Here is an 8,151-nt window from a genome sequence, read left to right as displayed (position 1 = left end):
TTGTATAAATCCCTTAATGTCATCGCAGAGTGGATTTTTTATGTGCTTTCCCTTAATATATGCATTTGTGTGGACACTTTCCATTGATGACATGGGTGATTCTACTAGCAGCACTGCAACCATCAGTATAACCACTTATCTTACAGAAGCACACATTCCCATCTCTGCAGCATGGTAGTGGTAGGAAAGGCAGGCATCCTACAACAGTGTAATCATTCCAGTGCGTGTTTACAGTCATTGTATGACTGCAATGATCAAAAATGTCTCTTCCCCCCCCCCTTAAAGCCTTGCAGCCCCTGCCAGCAATTTCTAAGGTACTGGAAAGTGGGGCAGTGGGTAATGCCATGTCTAGCCTCCTTCTGGTCAAAGAGTGGGCTGAGACAAGCCACTGAGACATGCAGTTGTGAGATGATTCTGACAGCTGCCTGTCTCAGCATGGCTTGCCACAGGCGTAGGCTGGACATATCATCTCACCCTCCTGATCTCCAGCATGCCACTCTCCAGCAAATGGCGGTGTTAGTGGGGCTGTGAGGTTTAAAAAGTTGGAGGGTAGCATCAGAAGACACTGTAGCTGCATCTCTATCATTCTGTCTTGCAAAAAAGGGTCTTGGCCAAGCTCTTTCACTTAAGAATCATTATTCTTTAGATTTCTACTTAATACTTCCACTTAAGTTGCAGGTGGATAATTGAAATGTCAGCTATTCTGGAAAAAGGCAAAGAGGGAGGAACTTAGTAAGGCTTCCAAGAGAGCCAAAGAAAGATGAGCAATTGCACTGAGCAGAAGGACTATCTGCACTGTTTACTCATTTGCTCTCTCCCTGCACATTGATTCAGAAGCCTCTAAGCAATTGGGCACTGCTCCATGCACTTAGCAGTATGTGGGGGGCGGGGGTGCTATAAGCCAGTTTGAAATCAAGGAGACAAGTGGCTTGAGAAAGTGCAAAGACCACAATCCCATCCACCCAGCTCCTACTCAGTGTTAATGCTGTCAATGTTCATGGAGGTTGCAAGGTTCACTAAATTCTTATACTGACAGTTTGCTCTCACTTTCAATGGCAACCACATGACCTGTGCCACCAATTTTGGTGGCAGATTTTTAAGTGCTCAGCTATTCAAAGGTATGAAGGATTCTGAGGCTCTGAAAGGGGGTCTCCCTGGCTGTCTGTGACCTCCAGGATGCACTTTCCACATCCCAATTTAATCTAAGATTAACCTCTGCAGATCCTAAGAACAAGGGGTTGCTGATTCTCATTACACATTTAGCAGCAGGGCTACTGACTGAGCAGAAAAAAGACCGCCAAGTGGCAGCAGCAGCCCACCCCAACCAACAGCTGCTGGTGGAAAAGGACTGCCTTCCAGATCCGGCAGCTCTGCTGGGAAAGCAAGTTGTGTCCTTTCCCATTTGCTCTGCAGCCCTTCCACTCCTGGAAAAGACTACTGGGCACCAGCAAAACCCTACCACCACCACTGCAGAGGTGATCTGGCTGGCAGAAGAGAGCAGCTGTGATGTGTGCCAGGCAGAATGACAGCATGAATTACTGCACTAGGATGACACCCACCATAGTAATGCCACTGGTTCAAATAACAACAACAACATTTATTTAAAACACCCTTTCCACCAAAGGTGGTACATAAGAACCTATACAATAAAAAATGATGATAAAATACCACACCATAAAATACTAAAATAATATACTAATATGCTAAAAACAAAAGCAAACAAAATCCTCACTAGTCGCTACCCCTCTCAGCCACCTTAGGCACACTCAGCAACTTAATCCAGCAAATCGAAGATTCAAACCTTTATGAAAGTGGATCAGATCCTCCTCCAGAGGTGCAAAGGAAAAATGTTCCACAAACATGGAGCCAGATCCTGAATGGTTCGCAGTCTGGACAGAGCCATATGTGTTGGTGGAACTGCCAATAATCCTTTCTCTGAAAATCTCAAATTGCTAGATGATGCATACTATACTAGCCAAGCTGGCAAACATAGCGGACGGTTAAAGCGCAGGGCCTTAAATACTAGTACCTAAAGTTTATAAGGAGCCATAGCCCAAACTGGAAGCCAGTGTAAGGATCTACAAGGGGAAGAGACATGGGGAGATTTAAGATAATCTGCATGATAGTGTTCTGGATTAAAACAAGAAGAGTAAGAGTGACATAACCAAGGCCTGGGAAACAAGTGGGCAATCTTGACAGTTAAAAACCTATGGATCCTACATATATTCAAAAGATGGAAGTTACATGCTTTAGCAGTTGCCCCAATAAAGGGGCGTAGGGAGAAACAATCATCCAACAGGATTTCAAGGTTCCTGGCAACCGTGACAAGTCCAGTGTGTAACCCTGTAAACATAATGAAGGGCATGAAAGTGGGACTGTTGTATACCACAAATCTAGACAAACAGACGCTGCTGTCCTGTCAAAAGAAGTACCTAGCCATTGGAAGGATCATAGCTTGGCATCAGATGATAGTAGACTTGGGTGATTGTCAAAGACTAGAGTACCCCCTATTTTATGCAGATGATGCCGTTTTCTTGTCTCTTTTAAAGGTAAGCTTGAAATGTTAACTGAAGGCATTTATGGAATATGATACCACACACTTACAACAATCAACTTTAGTAAGTATATACACATGCACATGCATGCGCGCACACACACACACACACACACACACACACACACTTGGAGGCTAGAAAATAGACCAGGTCACACCATTCAAATATTTAGGTGCTACCTTTCACCTTTTTTTTATTATTGTAGGCACCCCATAAATCCTTTGCTGTTCAATCCCCTTTAGAATAGCACTCAAGCTATAATTTGCTTTTTCATTACCACAGGAGGGTAATTTTTATCTGCTTCTCTTTGGTTGTATAAACTTTTAGCTTCGACACATCTTTTTTATGACACTCCTATTGGCTAGCAAGACTTGAGTCTAGAGTGGGACAGTTCTTTTGTTCTTTCTTATAATCACTTTGTGATGTGCACAGATGTAAAGCAGCAACAGTATTTCACCTGGAGGCTGGGTGTTTCTCTGTCAAAGACAAAGCATAGATGAGCTTCCATTTCAGTAACTACAATGACATAAGCCTGACTTACAACATCACAATTACACTAATTCACTTTTATAACCATTGCACCATTGAAATTATGGCAAATACCCCCCAAAACCCACCTTTTAAGCTACTCGGCCCCTCTAACAGAGTCTAAGATGCTGGAGAAAAGGGTATTGAGCAATGATTATAGAGGACACTGCAATAAGCAGCTGCAATAGAACTGTCCAAGGGTTCCTGCCTGTTGTGGCACATCCCACTATCTGGAGAGAACTAAGCACATCATCACTCATTGCCCTGCTCTCCAGCACCTCAAAAATTCCTTTGTTGGAGGGGATGCATGGATTCAAAGGTAGATTTTGAGGGGTAGTAGTTACAGGAGATATAGTTACAAAGATTTAGCTTTGACATTGTGACTACATTTGATACAGGATCTTGGCCATGGTCTCTAGCTATTAGCTTCTGACTGAAGCTGCAGTTTACTGGTGCATCTTTGGGATGGATCTTTTTTTTTCCAGCAAGATCAATGTTAGTATGTAACACAAAACACTTAGTAATATATTTCAATTTCTAGGTTTGTCTGTACATGTTTTTTCTCATTATGGGTTATTACTAGACAAACATTTCTCTTGTTTGTTGAATAAAGGATATTGGCAACCTGTATTCTATCTAGCAGCTCAGAGTTTTCAATCTCATTATATATGAGCTTGTCCTTTGTCTTCCCAAGGATTCACGCAGAATATTTGAAGAAATTAACTGTATCCTAATACTAATATTAGAATATTCAGATTATGAGTATCCTTTAGAGGTTGGCCAATATATGAATGCTCCTTACAGTGAACAGTTTGTCCCTGTATGGACTGAGGAAACGATAGAATCTTGGGTTCCCGTGTTGATTTTTGCCTTTTATCTGTAAAGGTGACCAAATCAGACTGTGGTCTCTCATTCCCTTGAAATTTCCATGTAGGTCTTTTGAATGATAGCTGGAGTACCTACTGACAGCTGAGAACAAATCTACAAAAGAGTGAGTGGCTGGGCCACTTATTCTAGTCATAAAGACATAGATGGGGTTTAACTGTACCTAAATCAATCCTGCTCTTTTCCTTTTGTTAAGAATTACAGTCACTGGCTTGTATAAACTAACTAGGCATGTTATTTTCCCTTAACACTCACATTTTAAGATGACAATCATGGAATTATTACCCAGTGTTAGGCAGCCATAACAAACATATTGTTAGCCAGATATTGCTACTCCACCAGTGCGGTTGCAAAGGTAAAATGGCTGAAAATGTTGTAGTTATTACAACTGCCATGGCTCAATGTTGTGGAATTATGGGATTTGTAGTTTTGTGAGTCATTTAGCCTTCTCTGTCAGCATCTTCTGGTGCCACAAAAAACTACAGTTCCCAGAATTCCATAGCATTGAGCCATGGCAGTTAAAGTGATGTCAAATTGGAATATTTTTGCAGTGTAGACACAGCTTTAGATAAGCTTCAGATGTTTTAAATTAAATCTATTTTATTATTATTATTATTATTAACCTTTATTTATGAAGCGCTGTAAATTTACACAGCGCTGTACATGCAATCTTTTTAGTTAGACGGTTCCCTGCCCTCAGGCTTACAATCTAAAAAGACATGACACAGAAGGAGAAGGGGGTGGTGACGGGAAAGGGTAAGAGGTCCAGCAGTTCCTCTCAACCTCCGAGGCCTGGACCAAGGCAGATGGACTGGAGGGAGGGCTTGGCTTCATAATGGAAGGTTAATCATTATCCAGGGAAAATAGATACTCACAAGTAGGATAATACATATACAGTACATAGCAATACAGGAAATGGATCGATAAACAGCCAACAACAGAACATCAGATAGTAAGCGACAATTATGCGATGCCTGGGAAGGCTTCTCTGAATAGGATGGTTTTCAATTTTATTTCATAAATTACTTTAATGCAATTTGTATGTTATGATGGTGGAGGAGGAGATTGAATGTTTGTTATGTTTAATTTCTTGTTTGGGCCTATGACCTCATTAGTGACTAGAAGAGAGACTGGATCAGCCAGATGCAAGAATTTAAGAATCCATCACTTTTGCCATTTTCTACATAGCATTTGTGGTTATCAAAGGCAATGACACTCTTTGCAATGTTGTTTGTTGTTGTATGCCTTCCAGTCATTTCTGACTTAAAGCAAGGCTAACCTTTCACAGGGTTTTCTTGATAAAATTTGTTTAGAGGAGTGTTAAGAGGAGTGAAGGTCGCTCAGTGGGTTCACATGGCCAAACAGGGACTCAGACCCTGATCTCCCAGAATCATAGTCCAACATTCAAACCGTTACACCACTCTGATACCCACTCTTTTCATGCTATATCCAAATATCTTGATCAACCAAGCAAAATTAGAGCTCCTAGTCTCTGAAATATCTGGAACAATCTGTGATATATGTGGGAATTGGTGCTGTTTTGGATGTTCCAGATAATTCAGAAGAAGGTATTGGGATTTCTCATTTTTTATGGGCAGTCCAAAGTGAATGTTTTACAGACTTTGAGGTTTGCACTTCTTAGTGTTGCAAGTATCACTTTGGCATTTGTGTGAAAGGCCATGCCTTGGCACTATCGAAATATTTGTTTAAAGCAAATCTAGTTTGGTATAAACACTTCAGCAAAACATATTTGAGTTTCACTCTTTCCAAAAACCACATTTAAATAGAGCTGAGCAATTGCTTTTGTAAAGAGGCAGAATGATTTTTTTGTGGAGGACGTGAACTGGTGAAGCAGAAAATAAAGCAAATTAATGTTTGCAGTGTTTCTTTAGCTAGCTTGGACAGCCCATATCAAACTGAAGATGAATTTTCAGAATGAATATAGAGAGATGGAGAGCTAACTAGATTGCTACATTTTCAAATCTTGCTATTTTGGGAAGACATTAAATTACCCATATGGAAATATTCGGTCTCCCCTTGAACTTCTTTTCCCAAGTCTCTAAATTGCTCACAATAATTTATTTATTTGTCAATGTCCATGAGCGGAGGGTTTTCATCTGCATCAGTGGATGAGTACGTGCTTTGCATACAGAAGACCCCAGGTTCAGTATCTCCAGGCAGGGCTAGGGTGAAAAAAACAGGTGTATCTCTATCAGTCAATGAACCTATGGTTCAAGTCAGTATAATCCTGGCTCCGATATTCCTAACATAGGTTATAAGAACCGGTCCCTGCTGCCATAAACTTACAAATTAACTGAATAGCCATCTTTACTGTAAAGATATTGCTGGTATTACTAAGGTGGACAGTGAAGGAAAATGGCCATAATGCTGAAAATAGGAGGCCTCCATTCTCAATATTGTTCACCCAGGAACATGCTGAGTATATAGAGTTTCTCACATGTGTGGTTTTAGGATATGAGTTTCCTAACAAAGATCAAGGCTGCTTTCTCAGAGTGGCTTCAATCCAAATATACTCACACAGCAGTCTGTGAACTACTCAGACAGGGGCTAACTTTGTACCTTCTGATCCCTACTGCTATCAGTGGAAATATAATGATTGGTCACTAAAACGATTCAAGTATTTTCCCGTCTTAGTGTTCTGTATTAGAAACATAGAAAAATTTCAAAATAGCGTGAGATTATTTCTCTGCTGTTAATTTGATGTTTTATGGCTGAGCCTTTTTTTAAAAAAAACATACCTTCAGATATTTAAAAGAGGAAATCTGTTGTATCTCATTCCTCACTAAATTCCAATTGTACTTAGGTAATCATTTACAAAATACCATCACCTTAGATTTAACATCATTTGTACTAAGCTATTCTGTTTGACAGAACTCATAAAGTATATTCAGACTTCTCTTCAGCCCAATTTTATCTATAGATAACAGCCTGATATCATCAATATATACTAGGATTGCCATTTTATGGTATTCTATCAAAAGTGGAAAAGTATCTGGGCAGTTTAAGATACAGCACTTGCAATACTATTACAGTGGACCCTTGTTATACACTGGGGTTTGGTTCCAAGATCTCCCGTGTATAACAAAATCCGTGTATGCTCAAGTCCCATTAAGTATAATGACATAGCAAAATGGTGCCCCTTATAAAAAATGGAAAATCAAGGTAAATTTATACTTTTTTGGAACATTTTCAAACCGTGTATGCTTAAATCCGTGTATTAAAAATCAGTGTATAAGAAGGGCCGACTGTAATATAAAGATTGAACAGGAGGGGTGCTAACAAGCAACTCCGAGTCTTTTCATTGTACAAATTTCCTCCGTCAATCTTCCATTTTTATTCATTCTTACCGTCATGGCTGTACTAATACACAATTCCTGAATTAGGATTAATAATAGTTTTTCACCAATATTGGTCCTGTCAAGCATACCCCATAAATGGTTGCTGTTTATTCAAACAAAAGCTGAAGAAAAGTCAATGAATGCAGCAAAAAGCCATTTGAAAGGGCCACTAGTATATTTATGCATTAAACAATATTACACAAAAATTTGGTCCACTGTACTGTGACCTTTCCTAAACCTAGTTTATTCCTGATGAAGAATATTATTTTCATCCATACAACTTGTCAGTTTCTGGAGGAGGAAATCGCTATAGGGTTTGAGACTAATATCCAGTAAACTAATTGGCTGATAATTCTGATCTGATTTATTTCCCTTTTTGTAAGTTAGGAAAGTTATTCTCTGCTTCCATTTCTCAGGAGGCATGCCTGTAGAATTTATATAATAAAATAGTTTGCGAACAAAAGGACCCACCATTCAGAATTCTTCTTGAAGACCTCTGATGGAATCGTATCCTCACATATAACTTTGTTCACTCCTTATTCTGAGACTGAGGGTCATTCTGGTAATGCCACCAACAAAACTTGATTAGTAGTTGATTAATTGAAACTAATATCTATATCATTTCCAAAAATATTGCAAGTGCACCAGGTATTTTCTGGAATGCAAGCATCTAATATGGAATTAAATCCCTTCTCTGATGTTGAGGTGAATTTCAGAATAGACTTTCATTCATTTTCAGGGCTGAAGCTGCTTCTGCATGCTTGTATCTTGACTGGTGAAAGACCAGTCAAGCTCTAAGCATCTGTTGAAGATTTAAGCATTTA

At 39.6% G+C, this 8,151-nt stretch overlaps 1 long non-coding RNA gene across 1 annotated transcript; it reads right to left on the bottom strand.

The window, feature by feature from the left end:
- Nucleotides 1–2,849: 2,849 nt before the first annotated feature.
- LOC121925592 lies at nt 2,850–7,851 on the bottom strand. Its single transcript, XR_006102907.1, has 3 exons — nt 7,799–7,851; nt 5,981–6,151; nt 2,850–3,031 (listed from the first exon to the last, which is right to left on the bottom strand). It is a non-coding gene; the product is annotated as an uncharacterized LOC121925592 (long non-coding RNA).
- Between the last annotated feature and the right edge of the window lie 300 nt (nt 7,852–8,151).

Source organism: Sceloporus undulatus, chromosome 3 (assembly GCF_019175285.1).
Source record: "Sceloporus undulatus isolate JIND9_A2432 ecotype Alabama chromosome 3, SceUnd_v1.1, whole genome shotgun sequence".
Taxonomy (NCBI): Eukaryota; Metazoa; Chordata; class Lepidosauria; order Squamata; family Phrynosomatidae; genus Sceloporus; species Sceloporus undulatus.
The sequence above is the reverse complement of the archived record's forward strand: the minus strand, read 5'-3'. Positions and strand labels throughout refer to the sequence as shown.